This window comes from Podarcis raffonei, chromosome 11, assembly GCF_027172205.1.
Source record: "Podarcis raffonei isolate rPodRaf1 chromosome 11, rPodRaf1.pri, whole genome shotgun sequence".
Classification (NCBI taxonomy): domain Eukaryota; kingdom Metazoa; phylum Chordata; class Lepidosauria; order Squamata; family Lacertidae; genus Podarcis; species Podarcis raffonei.
The window spans coordinates 42,982,077-43,001,632 of NC_070612.1; the positions used below are offsets into that span (position 1 = coordinate 42,982,077).

General features: G+C 41.7%; 1 protein-coding gene across 3 annotated transcripts in view; it reads left to right on the forward strand.

Annotated features, from left to right (window-relative positions):
* The first annotated feature begins 781 nt into the window (after positions 1-781).
* The window catches only part of APC (APC regulator of WNT signaling pathway), a 59,801-nt gene continuing 41,026 nt past the window's right edge, over positions 782-19,556 (forward strand). The window contains exons 1-2 of one of the 3 annotated variants that reach the window (XM_053408623.1): positions 782-1,208; positions 3,606-3,650. The gene's annotated coding sequence lies outside the window, so the exon portion shown is untranslated. Of the gene's footprint in view, positions 1,209-3,605; positions 3,651-13,803; positions 13,939-14,437; positions 14,459-19,556 lie in introns of those variants that run through there. The other 2 variants (XM_053408625.1, XM_053408626.1) reach the window with 2 other exon arrangements.

The window sequence follows — 19,556 nt, forward strand, 5'->3', positions numbered from 1 at the left end:
TGTGGCAAGTTCCGGCACCTCTTTTTCTAGAAAAACAGCACTGATGATGATAGTACTGTAATAATTTATTGAATTTAGATACTGCCCTATCTCAGGCGGTTTACAGCATAACATCAGAATATAAAACCACATAAAACCACAAAATACATTATCAAATAAGAACAAAGAAACAACCCTATAACACCCCCCAACACATTTTAAAAGGGCGTAGGATATCATTCAAATCAACCAAAAGCCTGGTTTAAAGAAGGCCGTTTTTGTCTGTCACCTAAAGGTGTATAATGAAGGTGCCAGACCTAATATTAGGCACCCCACCCATTTGACTGGGTTGCCCCACCCACTCTGGGCGGCTTCAACAAATACAAAAGCATAAAAGTTCTTCTAAAAGTTGCCTAGTTATTTATCTCCTTGCTGCAACGCAGCAACTTCGCTTTTGCCGCTCCCTGCACGTGGCTTCCCCCTCTATCCCCTCCCAATCGCTGCAGAAGTGCAGACCGACTAAGCATGCAGCATTTGCAGCCGAGCTCCAGGCTGGCTCTTCCTCCCTCCCTCCCTCCGCGCGCTGTCAAGCAAGGGAGACAACCAAGCCCCGCCCCTTTCCCAGCTGCGCTCTCTCTCTCTCTCTCTCTCTCTCTCTCTCTCTCTCTCAGCAGGTGTGAAAAGCGAACACCACGCTCTCCCGCGCAGGCGCGCCGGGCTCCTTTCTTTCTCTCTGGTCTCCCAACAAGCCGGGATTCCCTCGACCGCGCGTGCGCTCGAAAGCAGTCTCTCTCTCTCTCTCGCTCTCTCCCCCTCCCACCCCGAAACAAGATGGCGGCGGGGAGGCTGGCCGGGAAGTTGGAGTGAGGGGGGCGGTGACGGGCAGCAGGTTACCAGTGTGGCGAGGGCAAAGGCCGCAGGCGGGCCGGCACCGACACCGACCGAGGCGCGAGTGGAGGGGAGCCGCCTTCTCGGGGATGAGAAGCCGGGGCGGCGGCAGGGGGACCAGCTCCCCTCTCGCCTGCTGCTGCCGCCGCCGCCTGTGAGGAAGGGGAGCGTGTCCCCCCCAGGCCTTCCCCCGCGCCCCGGATGTGTGGGCGGCCGCCTCCCAGCTTCGTGGTGGGGCCGAGTCCCCCGAGCGCCGGCCGCGACGGAGGCAGCGGCGGAGTCCCGGGAGGGGCGGCTGCGGCGGCGCTGCTGCTGGGTGCGGAGGGCGAAGAGGCGGGCAGGTGAGTTGAGGCGCGGCGGCGGCGGCGGCAGCACACCTGGCCAGAGCCAGAACACCGGCTTCGATGCCTTTCTTCCTCCTCCTCCTCGCCTGAGCTCGAGGCAGCCTTGCCAGTCAAAGCAGGTCGGGGATCTGGGGTCTTGGAGGGTCGTTCCGCCTCCCCCCCCCCACTCCACGGGGCAGCAGACACCATTGCCCCATTGTCTGGCTGACTTCTTGGAGCCCTACTTCTTCAAAACCCTGCCCTTTCCCTAGGGACGGGGCTTTTACTATTTCGAGCCAGAGCCCCATGTAAGTTAAAACGACCTTCTGTGGCCCGTGGGTCTTCTCCCTAAGGAGTTGGTGGATGGGGATCCCCACCACTTGGAGGTGAGGGTGTCTCATGCCCTGTTTGTGGGGGCACTATAGGAAATGGGACACTGGTGCCTACAGGCCTGTGTTCCCTATGTTCGCTTTACGTGGGTAGGGCTATTGTTGGTGGCCGCTGTTGGGAAGAGTGCATCACAAAAAGGGTAAAAGTTGCATGGAGTTGTTTGCAACGGGCAGATGGGTCCCAAAGACCCCAAATTGCATCTGCCTCTACGTTCTGTTGGCAAAAGGAGTAGAAATTGGAGCAGTTGCGCTTTCACGGAGTTTGGAACTGAGTGGTTTGGATTGTGACAACTGCCGATTTGCTACAACCAGTCGTATTGGAACTCTGTGCAGTTTGTTCACTGAAGTTATCATCCTGTTTTATTCCTCTGCCCATTAAGCCCATGCTTTGTTGTTGTGAAGTAGTGGTTTTCAGCTGAATTGGGGATGATACAAACATTCCAACCGCCACACGGGGACTAGTGATAAATGCTTCTGCATTATAGAGAATCTCTCCAAAACTGTGTGAATGAGCAGTATAGTGGCAATGTAATTCAGTGATAGCAAGTGTAAAATGAAGCACATTGGGGCACAAAAACCAACAGCAAAAAATCCTACGTGCTGGTAGGGGTCAGAACTATCCAGGAATGAAACCTTGGGGTTATGGGGGATAGCATGATAGATATGTTGAATTTTACTTCAGGGATCATTAAGAAAGTGAATGAAATTAAAACACCCGTAGCTTAATGCTATTATATAAAACTGGTGAGAATATGATTGCTTGCTGCAGCTGAAGGAGGATATTGAATATCTGGAAAAAGGCAACCAAAATGAGCAGGGGGGGTGAAGCAACTCCCCTGTGAGGAAAGGTTATAACTTTGGAGCAACTTTGCTGTCTTTAAAAGAAGATTAGACAGATCAATGGAGGATGAGTGAATGTGAATGACTACTAGCTATAATAGCTATGGTGGGAGACAATATGCCTCTGAATGCTTGGGAATCTCAAGTACAGTGGTACCTCGGTTTACGAACTTAATCCATTCTGGAAGTCAGTCCTTAAACCAAAACCATTCTTAAACCAAGGCACACTTTCCCTAATGAGGCTTCCCGTCGCCAGGGCCCTTCCACTGTTCAGATTCTGTTCTTAGACCAAGGTAAAGATCGCAAACCGGGACTCTTAATTCCGGTTTAGTGGAGTTTGTAAACCAAATCGTTCGTAAACAGGACTGTTCTTAAACCGAGGTACCACTTTACTGCCCTGAGATCTGTGGATGAAGGGCAGTATCCAAATTTAATTAAGAAAAAAAGATGGGTGGGTACTGTCAAACTCTGGTCCTGCTTTTAGGTTTCCATAGACATCTTGTTGGCCATGGAATCAGTATGCTGGACCTTTGTTCTGAGCTCTTACATTCCAATGGGAACAGGGTAACACTTGTATACTACACTCGCCATTGTGTAGGCTACCCAAATTGCCTACAGTAGCCTCCACAGTGGTCTTGTACATTCTCGGTGGCCCTTCAGGCAGGTGTGCAGTCTCGAACCAAATGAGTCAATCTACATGATCAACATTTATTCAGTTTAAGTATTTATCACTTTTTATGGTCAATCCTTTAAATCAGGCTTCCTCAAACTCGGCCCTCCAGATGTTTTGAGACTACAGTTCCCATCATCCCTGACCACTGGTCCTGCTAGCTAGGGATCATGGCAGTTGTAGGCCAAAAACATCTGGAGGGCCGAGTTTAAGGAAGCCTGCTTTAAATGGATCTTCCAGCAAGGGGAAATGTTTTTGATATAATTTCAGAAAGGCTAGTGCTTCAGTAAGAACAGTGAGTACTAGTTAACCTCACGGAAGGTTTCCTCATTCCAGTGTCCCCTAGATGTTTTGAACTGCAACTCCCATCAGCTCACCCAAAATGAGCAGTAGCCAGGGTTGATGGGAGTTGTAGCCTAGCAGCTTCTGTGGAACCTCGGATTCCCATCCCTGTTATAGAACCAGCCAGTCATTGTGTTGCTGTTAATTGTTCTGGTTTTTTCCCCCTCTACTTAGATTTCAGACTGCATGGAGGCTGGAGCAATCTAACTTTTCTTCTTGGTGAGTGCATCTCAGTGGATTTACCTTTGCTTGCATTTTCTTTGGAATAATTGTTCCTGTATATTGTTCCAGGAATGGTGCTCTTACTCCTGTAAGATACATGGTTTTTGTAGTTTATCGGTGGGAATTCTGAGAAACACTAATGAGTCTATAATTAGGTTGCGGCCTCTAGTGTTGCTAGCAGTTGAAGAGTCTTGGTGACTTGTAACCAACTATGCCACTTGTAGGCAGATACTAACATGTTAGCTGAACATTGGACTTGAGTCTAAATTCAATTTGGCTGTGGCAGTTTATTATGTTTGTTTCCTGTTTTGAAAATTGAACTTTTGTTCACCTGCAGGAAGTTGTTATGGGGATCAGTGATAGATTTTACAATAACTGCTCATTATGCTGCTATGCTGAACTCTTGTGAATAATCTGCATAATACCTTCTCCATATGGCTCCCCACTTCTTCATGGCAACCATGTGTACCGTATTTTTCGCCCTATAGGACACAGCGGCCCATAGGACGCACCTAGATTTTTTTTGGGGGGGGAAATTAATGGAAAAAAATAATTTCCCAGCCCCCAGAAAGGGTCCGAGAGCGATGGCGAAGGTGCGCGCACAGTCGCTATCGCTTCCGGGGCTTGCGGGGGTGGGGGAAGCCCGAGCTTCCCCCGACCCCAGCCCCCAGAACGGATCCGAGAGCGCTGGCGAAGGTGAGCGCACCTTCGCCATCGCTCTCGGAGCTTGCGGGACTGGGGGCGGGGGAAGCCGGAGCTTCCACCGACCCCAGCCCCCAGAACGGGTCGGAGAGCGATGGCGAAGGTACGCGCACCTTCGGCATCGTTCTGGGAGCTTGCGCGGCTGGGGGCAGGGGAAGCCCGAGCTTCCCCCGACCCCAGCCCCCAGAACGGGTCCCAGAGCGATGGCGAAGCTGCGCACAGCTTTGGCATCGCTCTGGGAGCTTGCTGGGCCGGGGGGATAGCTTCCTGAAGCCTGGAGAGCAAGAGGGCTCGGTGCGCACTGACCCCTCTCGCTCTCCCGGCTTCAGCGAAAGCCTGCATTCGCCCCATAGGACGCACACACATTTCCCCTTCATTTTTGGAGGGGGAAAAGTGCGTCCTATAGGGCGAAAAATACGGTATCTAACTAATATCTAACCCAGATTGCTATACTGATCCTTGCAGTTCCAGTAAGGCTTTCATACCACTCACAATTACTTTCAGGTCTTGTGTGAAAAGTTTCTACACTAGCAGTGTGGAAGGCATCTGTTACAACTATGAAAGCTTTCCTGATTGGGAAGCTCCACATAGCAAGCTGAATTAAATACTACATTTGGGTATATACAAGTAACCTGTGTGGAGAAGGTAAACTGTAGATTGGCTTTTGTGGACCAACATTTGCACGATACGCTATTCCTACTAATAGCGTATACATAATTGCCACCCTTGGCCTATTTATCAATTGATTTCAACTGAATTTTATCTCTGGAAGTAAGCTTTATTTCAAAGAAACTTTACACACAAGTGTATCCAATCACAGTTTTATTCAAAGATACCTGTGGATAGTGAGATATGCGCTGTTCTCTACTATTCTATCTCCCTATCCATTTGTGGGAGAGAGAGATTCTTCCACGCCTCCAATATATGTTGTACTGTATACTGAAAAGGCAGAATTTGGTATGGAGTATTCAGTAACTGTTAAAGACTAAAATATTAAAGAACTAAAATTACATGACTAACTTTTATTCAAATAGTGGAAAAGTATTATATTTGAGACAGATAATTTCTACATAGTTAAAACTTCACTTTTTAACATTTTGTAAATGCCATGCTTTCAGTTTTACTAATCCTAGTGAGTCAGGAAACAAGTTTAGTGGAGATCACAAGGTCCCTTAGCATATTATTATGCTTGAACTTCTGTTTCCTCCTGATATCCTTCTTCTCTTCCTCTTCATAAAGACTGCATTGCAGATAAACTTATCCCAAGGGAGTAGTTTAATAACTGAACAGACTATTTTAGGGTACAAATTAACTGATACGAAACTTCCAAGAATGTACAGGTATTCTTAATTTCTATAAATTGAGAATTTCTGTGTTCCTAGAAACATTATTGCGTTTGTGGAATGACTTACACTTGCACAATGAAACATTCCCTCCTCTCTTATCCCTTTACCTCCCATCCTCTTCAAGTGTTAGGGGACCCTGTCCCAGCAGATGTGTGTGTCTGTGGAAGAGAAATGAGAGGAAGTTCCATTGTGTGAGCATAAGTCATTCCACAAGCTCAGTGCCTACATTGGCTATAACCTTATTGTTTAGCATTTTGTAGAGAGCAGGACAATGGTGACAGGAATAGAATTGTAGAGTTGGGAAGGGACCCTGTGGATCATCTAGTCCACCCCCACCCTGCAATGCAGGAATATGCAGCTGTCCCATATGGGGATCAAACCTGCAAGCTTGGGATTATCAGCACCGTGTTCTAGCCAACTGAGCTAGCCAGGCAAAAGCACTGAAACAAAGACTAGGCTGTATTGCATTTTTTATTGACTTTGTTTTGTATGGAGATGTGTGGTTCCGCTTGCATTGGTAATGCCATTTTTTTTATCCACACTTCTTCCGTTTGCTTTTAAAATTCTGTACTGTTTTTGTACTTTGGATTTGTAAAAGAGCCTTTGCAGAACTGGTCAGAAGTGCCTGGAAACCAAATTAAAGCATATTGCAGTTTCTGCACCACAGGATTGTTGAATGAAATCTTGCCCACCTTCTAAATTGTTTGTGAGGCTTCTGTTCCCTACTTTGTAAAACACACACTGGATATTCTTATCTGGCCCCTGTACCTCTTTGTGCTATTTTTTTTTCCCTCCAGCTGTCCCAGCTCCTCTCCAACCAGCAGTTCTCGTTCTCCCTCTTCATCTCCCTTTCTCTACCACCTTCCAGTCTAAGGCAATGGAATATGCAGCATTAATTGACTCAGTGCTTCACTCTTCTTATTTAACAATCATTTTTTGATTCACACTTGGGAATTCTTGAACCTTGCTTGTTTATAGACCTGTTAGCAATGATATATGAAACCCAATCTGTGCATCCTTCCTTCTGTAACCCCTATTTTTCTGAGGTGAGGTCTCAGTTTTCCTGACTTTTTCATAACTCTGTCATCTGAGAGTGGCATAGTCTAGTTTTAACCAGAATAAGGGAGTTATGGTATGGCTTTCATTTAGAGTTGTGTGTGCTCATTAATGGACTTCTGAGGATGAGCTGTAGAAGACATTGTGTGAAACTTCTAATGTGGAAGAAGGGAAAGTCTACTGTGAAGGAAAGGCTCTCAACCTTTGAAGGCGGAGGCCTGAGAGAAGATTTGAAGGAATTACTGAAGGGAAGCTTGGGGATAGGAAAATGATTTGCTTGCTCAGACAGTAGAAAGATTTGAGCATTGTATGAGAAATTGGCAAAAGTATCTATGTGGTTTGTTGTGATTTGTTTCTGTGTGTGATATGTGTGCTTACTGCTACATGTGACATGATGGTAATTTAGTGACAAACTCAGTTTGATATGATTTTAGTATCCCTTTAAAATGCTGAAATAAGTGAAATGAAAGAACATTGTATATGGCTTATTTGTTAATTCTGAATGTCGTGTTTAGTATAATAGAATATATACAGTTTATTTATCTAGCCTACTTAGAACCTAGTTTCTGTGTTCAAGTCAAAACCAAAAAATTGTGTTTTGTTTACTTATACTGTAGTTGTAAGCTTCTTAGCTTTAAAGGCATCTAATAGGGCAGTTCTAGCAATGTCTACTCTGAAGTCCTATTTAATTCAACATGTCTACGCCCCTAGTTGGTTACCATCACCATATCTTCTGGTAGAAAATTCCAGTTTAAGTATACTGTGTGTGCAGTACAGTCATACCTCATGTTGCATTTGCTTCAGGTTGCATTTTTTTCAGGTTGCGGACTGCCGAAACCCTGAAGTGCCAGAACGGGTTACTTCTGGGTTTCGGCAGTTGCGCATGAACAGAAGCACTAAATTGCACTATGCGCGGAAACACCGAATTGCAACCTGTGTGTGGTTTCCACTGTACTTCATTTGAGGTATCATGAATCTTCTAGTATTCAGTTTTAACCGATGTCTTTGGGTTCTAGTAGTTTGAATTTCTGTGTCCATTGAATTTACACTATGCATAATTTTTTAAAAACCTTCATCTTGTGATCAATTTATTTCCAGGCTGCGTCAGTTTCACATACGTTCAGTCCATAAGTGTGCTTTGTCCTACCTATTTCTTTGTCATACTGCAAATATAAAAAGAACAAGTAAACATTCATATTTCTGAACATATTTTTCTTCACATAGTGCACATATGCCTTTCACTATATTTTTGAAGCAAAATTCAGAGAAGTTCAGAAACCAAAGGATAATGACATTCTTATTTGCATATTATTCTGAGATGTAAGAATCAGGTTTGTTTAAAGAATTTGGACCAAAGAAAATCCTCAGGCATGCCTACTTCTCTGAACATGTGGCCCTCCAGATGTTGCTGGACTTGTACTCCCATCTGCCCTTACTGGCTTGTTAGGGATGTCAGGAGTTTTAATCCTGCAACATCTGGAAGACCCCAAATTTCCCATTCCTGCTTGCTTTTTCTAAACTTAAAAGTCCTAGATGTTGTAACCCTTCCTCACAGTAGAGTTGCTTTGGCTGTTGGTCATTTTGGTTGCTGTTTACTGAGTTTTCCATTTTGAGACATGCTGACCCAGACTTTAGGCACTATAGATCTATATAAAGGCATTACAGTTTTAGAAGATTGTAATCCCTTTGCAATCCTTTTCATAATAATCCCAAACATGGAATTTATCTTTTTCTCACCTGCTGCACATTGGGTTAACGTTTTCATTGAACTATCTGTTTTGAACCCAAGATTCTTCTTCTTGGTTGGTCATCACCACCTCTGACCCAATCCATCTATTTATGATTTTTTTTGCCCCAGTATCTATCACTTTTTGGACTTGTTTTCATTGAACTGCATTTGCCATTTTACTGCCTGTTTATCTTATTTTGGAGAGAGCCTTTTAGAGCTTATCATTCTGAATAAATTGATGTCAACTGCATCTATTCACTTACCTTAGCACCCAAGCCCTAGTATTGCAGCTTCAAGTTTTTCATTTTTGATTCAGTTCGTACAACATCCAGAATAAAGATATAAATTCTATATATCAAGAAAGGTAGTACTTACTGGATACCTGCATTCCCCTCCCCCCATTTGTATAACAACATACTTTGAAAACAGTGAGATGTGAGTACTTTTCTCTTTCAAATTTCTTACTATAATAACACCACTTATCATAATAGGCATTGTATTGCTTAAGTACAATTAACTATATATCCCAAAGAAATACTGGATTCAAGACTATAGTGTATTTTATGGTGTTATGTGGAATCTTTGTCACTGTTGTCTAAAAAGGCCTGCTATACCTACCCTTCATGAAAATGATCTATAGTTTGTTGCAAATAATTTGGTAGTAATTTGCTTTGAGATATTTTTGGTGGTGAGAAGAGAGATAAATTCAGTAAGCATAGCCTAGACAAATTGTTATTGACAGCCACCTTGGAAGCTCTTTAGAATGGAAAGTTTTAAAGACAAATATATGTCTTAAAAACAAAAAAGGTTCATGAGTACATTTGCCTGCAAGTAAGCCCTTTGAATTTTATTGGAATTTCATGCCAGGGGAAGAGATTTAGGGTTGCAGCCTAACATCAGAATACTACAATGACGTATTCTAGCTGAACAGATCCAGTCTGTTGTTTTAATTGTAATCCTGTTGCAGCAATTTAATGTATGATAACAGGTATGTAGTATTTCACTAATATCCCTGGTTTTATGCTATCTGAAACGTCTTGAGAGTAGCATATAAGTAACTTATCTCCAGTACTGTATACACCCCCCTTCCATACATTTAGTGCTCTGCCTTGTGGACAATTACCTATATGGTTCTTCTGTTCAAACATATTGGGTGGGCTCTGAACTATGGTGAGTGTCACATTTTAGTGTTGAACCAGTGCACAACCCTTGGCCACAAATTGCTTTCACTGCTTCATTTGAAAGAGCTAGGATATGCAAACTGAGATTTTATTTTTTAAAACCTGACCGTTTTCAGTGCTTCATATTAACTGAAAATGATAGTATGGTTGGGCCCCAGTCTTGGGCTCTTGTCAATTGCCTGACTTTGTTGCCTTCTAGAGCCAGGCTTGGCATCAGCCGTTCTACAAATACACACTTTGTGGGGGGCAGTGTGAATTTGAAACTTGGGTCATACATGGGGCAGGCATCTTTGCGTAGATTAGAAGTCTAAATGTTTGAATTGCTTCATGCTAACAACATTAATTCTTTGCTTTTATTGGGCATGCTAAGAATTGGTTTTCTGTTAGACTTGTAAGATGTTGAATTAATATGGAATTGAGTATTTCACAAAAGTTTAGATGCCAGTTCAAGTGACAGCCCACTAATTAAATGTCATTGTTAGACCTTGAGAACTGGACTTGGTTCATGAAGCTTTTTCCAAAAAATGTTTCAAGTGCAATAACTTGAAAAGAGTGAAGTGAATGGGAAAGGAGTGCTTGTCATCCTCTTTAAGCAATGAATTTGTGTACTGCTTTATTTGCATGAAAAAGTAGATTTCTGTACATGACTGTCTTTATACTGCTCTCAGTTTTTACTGGGAAACAAAATGTCTTAATTCTTCAGCTCTTAAATAGTGTTTAGTTTGGTTCACAAAGTCTTCAGTAACGTTCTATTAACTTTGAAAGCATGCACAATAATAAAGATCAAGGTTAGCTTTATTTCTGTAGTTTCTTGTAGTAGAGTGATGTTGTGGCTTTATTTCAATTAAGTTTTTAAATTAAGAACAGTTTGATTCTGTGGCATTTGCTAAGCTGCAGTGAAGACTTAGACAATATGTTTCAAGTCATAAATGTTCAGTGTTCACATTTATGGCATGTCTAAAAGAGATGAATAAAAGGCTGTTTTGATCTTTCAGAACTTCCTTTATTTGAAAATCCTGTGTAACAAACTGATATTTGAACTTTTAGTGTATTGTCCTCTGTAATGGTCAGTAGAAGAATCGTACTACGCAGAAGTAGAATTCTGCACTTGTGACTTTATTGTCAGTATCTTCATATCAATACATTGTATTGATTTGATGCGCCTTTAGTATTCTACTGTATTGGATTAATTGAGTGATGTAGCATTTGTGTGAACCTGTGATAAGATGGCTGCTGTGTCTCAAGCTGCTACTGCTGCAGAGCAGAAAATATATAATATTAAAAGATCCACTTGGTTGAAAGAAAGTTGTCTGTACTAAGCTATAGGAAATTAATTTTAACTTGTAATACTACTTGCAAGTCTTTAGAAGCACCTGATACTTAGAGATAATTTTGGCAAAACATAGCAGATTTAATCTGCAAAAGAAGACCATGCTAAAACTGTTTAGAGGTTTTGTTCACAATTAAGTGGTATAAAAATTCTGCTTAATGCTGAAGAAGACTTTGGGTTCTTTCAGGATAATATTTTTATTCACGTTTAAACAAGCCAATCTATTGGAAACTAGTTATAGATATTCAGCTGTCCCCCCCTTTATAATGTCCCCCTCCCATAATTGTTTCTTCAGGTGAAGAGTGGTATGCAAATTTAATAAATAATCATAACCACAATTATTGTTTGGAGAGCCCAACCTCCAGAGAAACTTTACAAGGAAGGGAAGGAAGATTCAGCAAACACCCCACCTTCTTACAGGGCAGTGTCCTGTAGGTAGAGCTCCACTCCTGAGAAGTCTGAATCCAACCCACTGCCTTCTAAACTGATTGTATTCTTAAATATGGGTATGTATTTGTGGAAGACAAAAATACTTGTTTGAGTTGATGAGACAGAGCAATGAAGCCCAATAGTTGCAGGAGAAGAAATACTCATCCTGTTACAGGAATCAAATGATACACAGAATGCCCTGATTCTTGGTTTACATGCTCAGCATATAGAAAGAACAAACAGTATACATGTCTCTAAAAAAATATAGTTCTGATCATGGATGCCACAGTTGCCAGGTTTTGAAGGCATGATAGTAGAACTTCTGACAACCTTGTAGTAACTATTTCTCATGTTGTTCCAATGGCAGAGTGTCGACATAGAGACCCAGGCCCTGGGAAACAGCCCAGAAACAAGGGAGTGGTTAATAGGAAATCAGGATCTATGCGAATGATGCTAGCATCTGTTTATTATGTGCACTTTGGACTAGATTGGCATAGAGCCCCTGTGGTGCAAAAAAACAATCAAACCCCTGCACATTTTCAGGACACAACTTGGGTATTCAGGAATGTATCCTTGCAGCATAAATATTATGGGTCAAATTCTAGCTCAATCCCTGAAGCTAATATTATCTCCAGTTTATTTTAATGCTCATATTCAAATGGCATTACTGATGATATTGTCAGTGTGTCAGGTTCAAACAGGAAGGATATTCACACTTTCTAAGTGACTGTCCCCATAGTTATTCACAAATTATCTGGGTTAGATGCATATCAGTCGACAGAATCAGGAGACAACATATTCTTATGTCCTGTGTTCAGTATGTTAGTTAATAACCTGTTTAGGTTTTGCTGTCACCAAAACTAGTAATTGTTCATATTTTCACTCTTGCAGTAATTAGCAGTATCAGCTAAAGTAGATTGTATACGTGAAAGCTGCCTGAGACTAAGGAAGCAGTACTGGAGAACATCCGGCCCTAAATTTACCTCTTATCCTATGAGGTAACATTCTGGGGGAAACAAACTAGTCTACAGATTTCCTTTCTGAACTTGGGGAAATGTCCAGAGCCTTTTGTTAGAATAGTGACTCTTCCTTTGCCCAGACAGTTTTAAATATTCAATAAGATGGGGGCTGGTAGTGTAGATTGGCATAATAATACGAAAACAAATTATTTAAGTAACCTGAATTGCAGAGAACTTCACATATTTTGGATACTTGCATGATTTTTGAATGTAAATGCGGTATGTAACAGTAACCTACTGCCTATTCAGACAGGAAGCAGGATGTGCTGCTGGCATTAATCACTGCTTCTCTCTAACAAATGGTTCTCCAGATATATTTGTTAACAATAACTGCCTTCCTATTACATTCATAATTTCTGTCTCAAATTTAATCATCAGTTAAGACTGGCACAGCAATCCTATGCATGTTTACTCAGAAGTAAGTCCCTCTTAGTCCCATGTGTGTTTGGGATTGCAGCCTTAAGCTCCCTATGTCATGATCCACATTACCTTCATTTTTCTTGTGTGCATATGCATACATTATGCATTGAGGCATGTGTTGTGGCTATTGTGCGAATACAGCAGGCAGCATCCTTTGCAAAGTAATTTTCTTAATTGTTATAAAAATGTTAGTATGCAAGTTGTTTGGGTGGAAAGCCACCTTAGTTTCTGTGAAGTCATGTTCTTTTGCTAAATCCTAAGTATTATATGTATATATTATCAGCTGTAAACTATAGCTGAAATTTGGAATGAAAATCCTTTTGCAATTGACATGGTTTTCCTGCTGGACGCCTCCCCTCTGTTTTAAAATGTGTTACCACTAGGGACATAGACTTGGAGGTCTGGATGGGACTTGAAGGTCATCTTGTTTGACGCTCTACCCTAAAGCAGAATCTTGCAGTTTGAATTGAAATGGACTAGACAGCTCCTAATGATCAGTAATGGAAATGGATCTGAATTAAATTAGCCCTCTCTGCTATGATGTGAACTGATTATTTTCCATAGCTTCAATCAAGGGTATATGTTATCAATACTGTTAACATATACATATTAGTCTTGATGAATCACTTGGCATTGAGGGCAGAAAAGCCAGTCATCACACAAAGAGAAATTGTTCAGTTAAACGAGAATAAGAGAAATTGATTTTGGGCATGTCTCTCTTTCTCTGTTCTCCCCCTGACCCCATTCCACTTTCTGTATTCCCCTCTCTGCTCAGTAAAGGTGGTTGTCCTTTCGCGTTTCATTGACAAGTTACCCCCCCCCCTTCCCTTCTGCTAGATTGTCCAGACAGCAAATTGACAAGAGCTGGGGTGGATCGGAGAAAAGAAAGCAGTGGATGTGAACAAGACTATGTTATATTCTCTGATGTGATCAGGGCCATTGGCTGGGTTGGGCTGGGTGAACACGTGACTGGAATGTGGCTGTATTGGCTCTGGCTTTAGCGCAGACAGTGAATACAGGAAGGTACTGGGTGTTGAAGACTGAATGGAGGTGCGGTCGGCGTCGGAGATGGGGTAGGTGAAATGTTAGGGTTGTACTCCTGTTGGAAATGAGCACTGAGTATTGGTGTCTGTAAGGATTGTCCCATCTGGCTAGTGAATGACATTTGTCAGGAAAGGTAGCCTGGTTCTCTGCCCATGCATTTGCTTCTTAGCTTTTGCAGAAAGAACTAGGAATCAAGTCCTAGGATTCCGATCCATGCTTTTGACAGAACGAGAGGATATTGCGATGGCGAGCTTTGGAAGCGATAGAAAAAGGACGCTTTTGTAGCACGAAAATGGTTGTTCTAAAGGTTTGACATAGAAACAAGGAGAAAATAGTATCTTAGGAGACGGATAAAGGGCAACAAAGAATGAAACATTCATCGCTTAGAGGAATGAGCTGAGCCCATTGAAATCCTCCCTTCTCCTTCTCCTCCTCCCTCCTGTCACAGTAGCAGCAGCCAGAGAAAGGGACACAAAGCAGCAGAGGAGATGCCTTGATTTGAATCTAACAACCCCACAATGCAAGGGCTGGAGGGGGAGGATGAGGAAGGTATTGTAGAGAATGGATTATTGTAATTTTGAAATGTTAAGATTTGCTTTTGGATGGCCTGCATAATATTGCAGAGCCATGAAGACTCCCCGCTGGAAATGCTGTGAAATCCCAGTGCCTTTGTTAGTGACATGATGTGTTGCTGGCATTTCTGCGGTTTACTGCAGCAGCTTTTGCTCCTTTACTGAAAGGGGAAAAGCTGCATAGAGACGAGAGGTTCTGCTGCACTGCTGCACCCAGGAATGCAATAGAGCAGTTGCCATCCCTGCAAAAGCAAATTCCGAAATGTTAAAAAATAAAGATGAAAGGGAAAAGGAAAGACCAGTATTTGTCATCTGCCCGAAGCTTTTGACTTGATCTATTCATCATCACCATAAGAGATTCTGAGAGTTATTCAGTCTTGGATACTATTAGTAATCTTAATAAATTATGTATGAAGTAGTGCTCTTTTCTTTCTTTTTTCTCGTCAGATGCAGTTTTAAATGTAATAATTAGGTCAGCTTTGATGCATCACTGTGGAGGAAAAATGGCTATTTTATTTGAGCATCAGCAGAATTAGAAGTAATCTAGCAGAACAATGATTAAAGTATAATAAATTATCAATTCATTTTCAGCAGTATAAGTTGAAGGTAGTACTTTTGGGATGATTTGCTTTTTTTGTGGATCAGCCCCAAAATTCTTGAATAATTGTGTGTTGTATTTACTTGGTGCTCCCAAATGCTAAAACAATATTTTAGTATTTTAGTATTTCAGTATTTTAGTATTTATAGCAATTGTTTTTAAATTACTGTACACTTTAATATTCTGCTTTGCCACATTTCAAACAATATCAATTATTGTTCTTGCTGGCTGATAAAGATAATATGGATTCAAAAATTATATATAGCAAGAATGCCATTTTCTACTTAGTATGTACATTTTTTAGTGAAGTCATCAGCTTCATTAGTGGACTATACATTTTAAATTTATTATTTAGAGTAATAGGCCTGTGAATACTTGGACTTCCTTAAAATTTATATAAATATATTCAATTTCAGATCAGCTATATGGAACAGAAGAAGTAATCATGATGGGAGCCCACATGAGAGATGCATTCCATTAAATATTTTCTTAACAATTCAGACATAAATAATCACTAATTAAAATGAGTGATTAGAAGAACAAGCTTAAGGTTCTTCTAGTAGAATTATTGGTCCCATTAAATAGCTATAGGTGCTAGGAGAAGAAGACAAAAATCTTGGACAGCAGTGGTAGTGCAGAGGCTCCTTTAGATTGTTCTTCCATTATTACTTTAAACTGGGTATGTGCAGAGAATCTTCTCTTTAAAATGGCACAAGGATTCAGTTATACTCTGTATACTCCATTAAGTTGAGCCTACATAATAAGCTGGTTCACCAAATTTCACTTATCTTGTAATGGTGGATATGACAGAGAATTTATGATGTGTTTTCAATATATGAAAATATAACATTTTTGATAAGTCTTTGTGATGGGTATTTAGTTTACCATTCTGCCATTATTAAAGGATCCAATCAGGAAGAGATAAGTCAATTTATTGTTGAAACAGATTTCTATATGGCGGCAGGCTGGATACTATGCAGAATAAGTGCTGATGAGCCTTCTAAATATAAACGGTTTCCTGTTCTTTGACATGTGAAGGTCACTATGTTGGATCACTTGTGACTCTGAAGTGATGTTATTTGTAGTGATAAGTCTTATTTAAGACAATTACTTGTTTTCCAATAAGTGATCCATGCCTTTTAAATGGGAAATAGAAGTGCTTAGAACTCTTTCCTGAATCATGTGCATAACTGTCACACTTTGTGTTTCTCGATTAAGACAATACTGCATGGTGTTGATCTGGTTGTGGACCAGATCCAGGTGCTCTTGAAGGAAACTGATTTTTTCAATCAGGGTTTCCCAGACTTGGGTCTCCACCTGTTTTTGTACTACAATTCCAATCATCCTTGCCCACTGGTCCTGGTGGTCAGGGATGATGGGAGTTGTAGTCCAAAAACAACTGGAGACCCAAGTTTGGGAGACCATAGTATCCTTCTGCAGCAGCTGTCTGAGTCAGGGGTAGGTGGCACTGCTTTGCAGTGGTTCCGGTTCTACTTGGATGGCTGTTTCCAGAGGGTGCTGCTTGGGGAGTGCTCTTTGGCCCTGTGGATCCTTCAATGTGTGGTTCACTTTTATCATCTATGGTGTTTTAACATCTTACATGAAACCACTGATTAGGGTTATCAAGAGTTTCGGAGTACATTCTCAGCAATATACTGATGGCACACAGCTCTACTTCTCCTTTACATCTGTAGGTGTGGCAGTGGATGTGCTGGGCCACTGTCTTGCCTTGGTAATGGACTGGAAGAGAGCCAGTAAACTGAAGCTCAATCCAAATAAGACTGAGGCACTGTTAGTGGGCGGTTCCCTATACCAGATGGATGGGAGGTTGCCAGCTCTTGATGGGGTTACACTCCCTCTGAAGGAGCAGGTCCATAGTTCAGGGGTATTTCTGGATCCTCTCCTGTTGTTTGAGGCTCAGGTGGCTTCAATAGCATAGAGTGTCTTTCATCATCTGGTGAGTCAGCTGCCGCCCTGTCTGAACAGGGATAGCCTAACGTCTGTCGTCTATGCTGTGGTAACCTAGGTCAGATTACTGCAATGTGTTGAACATAGGGCTTCCTTTGAAGTTCAGAAACTTCATCTAGTGCAGAATTTGGTGGCCAGGTTGCTCACTGGGGTAAGACAGTTTGAACATATTTTACTGATCCTGGTCCAACTGCACTGGCTGCCAATTAGTTTCTGGGCCCAATTCAAAGTGCTGACCTATAGGTTTGACCTATAAAGCCTTAAACGGCTCAAGACCGCAATACCTCAAGGACCGCCTCTCTCCATCTGAACCTACCCAGACTCTGCAATCTTCATCTGAGACCCTTTTGCACATACCTCCTCCATGAGAGGTCTAGAGGGTGGCGGCATGAGAACAGGCCTTTTTGTGGTGACTTCCCATTTGTGGAATTCTCTCCCCAGGGAGGCTCGCCTGGTGCCTTCACATTATATAGGTGCCAAGTCTTTGGCTGATTCTATGGGCTTTTAAATGTGTTTGGGGGTATTGGTTTGTGTTTGCTTTTGTTTTATTATGTATTTTGAATTTTTATAATGCGGAGCGCCCTGTGGTCTTCGAATGAAGGGTGGTATACAAATTTTATAAAGAATAAAATAATAAAAAAATGCTCTGACAAGCCCATCTTTTCTCCAAACTCATTTCATAGGTGTCTGAATAGCTTGTAGTAGCTTTGTTTTTCATAACTGTGTTTAAAGAAGTTTACTTCCTTTGCTTGACATGTGCACTCACTGAAGCAACATTTGAGAACCCCTTTAAATTAGCTTTAAAACCAAATATTGTAGAATTTGGCTCTATTCATTTGATTAAACCTTACACCCCTGCCTACTGTGTGAGAGCTCTCCCACTATTTGTGCCAGTAGAGAGAGGCAGAGAGAGAGAGCTAATGAAGCACCTATTGTGTGCTTCTGGGAAATAACCGACTTGTGTACGGATGCTGCCCAGCGAGACACTGTCAGTCATGGGATAATTGTGAGAAATGAGACCCTGCAGAAGCAGGATCCTTTGCATACACGATGTTCCCTCATTGCACAATGCAGCAGAGGGTTAGGGCTGCTCTCACTCTGGATGCATTCTTTTTCCCATGAGTGAAGCAAGAGACAGCAGATCCTGCTCCCAAAGGAGAAGTAGGGATGTAGCAGCAGTTGGATCCCATCAGGTTATCTAGATCAGAGGCATGGGGAAGCTTTTTCTGTCCAATGGCCATATTCCTTCAGTCTCCCAGGAGCCATATGGTAACGGTGGGTGAGCCCTGAGGCAAAAGAGATTAGATCAGTGTTTCTCAAACTTGGGTCTCCAGTTGTTTTTGGATTACAACTCCTATCATCCCTAGCTAGCAGGACCAATGGGCAGGTATCATGGGAATATTGTTGGACAGTGGGTATTGTGTTGGTCAAGGAACGGGCGTGGCCATATGGCTAAGAAATATGTACAGTAAAGTGGTTTTGTTTTATTCATAGTTTTGTTAACCTGAGGTCTTCGCTGTGGTATAATTGACTAGTATGATTTGTCTGTTGTGGACTTCAGTCTGATGCTTCCAGTGTATTCACTGCTTGCAAGGTCTCAGAACTTTAACATGGCAAAAGTTCAAACAAGGGTAAAACCTAATGGTATTGGGGACAGCTGTTCCGTCTGAGTTTTTTAAACAGTCTGAAGAAATTTATGATAAGTGGTAACCATGCTGAAATGTTCTAATTTTTTTTAAGAATAATTTTTTATTAACCGACCAATCACATCAAATCAAACCAAATTACATAAATTCCAAATTACACAGCCGAATTTTAAATTTTTGTTGGGGGTACCCATATTTCAAGTTCCGAAGGGGATCCAATCAACTTCTTGCTTCTTACTGCTGTTTTAATGTCCACAAATCTAACCTTACTGAAATGTTCGAATAATGCTGGTACAGTCAAACCTCGGATCCTGAATGCCTCCGTTTTGGAACGTTTCGGCTCCCGAACCTCAAAAACCCAGAAGTAAATGCTCCAGTTTTCGAATGTTTTTTGGAAACCGAATGTCAAACGCAGCTTTCACTTGAGTGCAGGAAGCTCCTGCAACCAATCAGAAGCCGTGCCTCGGTTGTCAAACGTTTTGGAAGCCAAATGTCTTCTGGAACGGATTACGTTCGACAACCAAGGTTTGACTGTACTGGCATTGAAAAATTATTCCTTACATGGCTAGACAAAGTTCAATAAATTATGGAAACACCATGAACACAGCATCTCATTTAAAAAAGAACTTGCTTTCATGCAGTAAGTTATAGTGTATTCTTGTGCAATATCTAGCTGTTCTCTTGTGAGTGAGAGAATACAGAACACCAACCTTTAGCTGATTGTTTGTTTGCTTAAAAAAATATTACCATAATAACAATGATTTATGAAATTCACCAGTTAACATCCAAAATACAATCAAAAGGATGATATCTGTTCTTGTTAGTAGAATTCTTACAGGTTGCATCCCTAATTTGTTAAATAT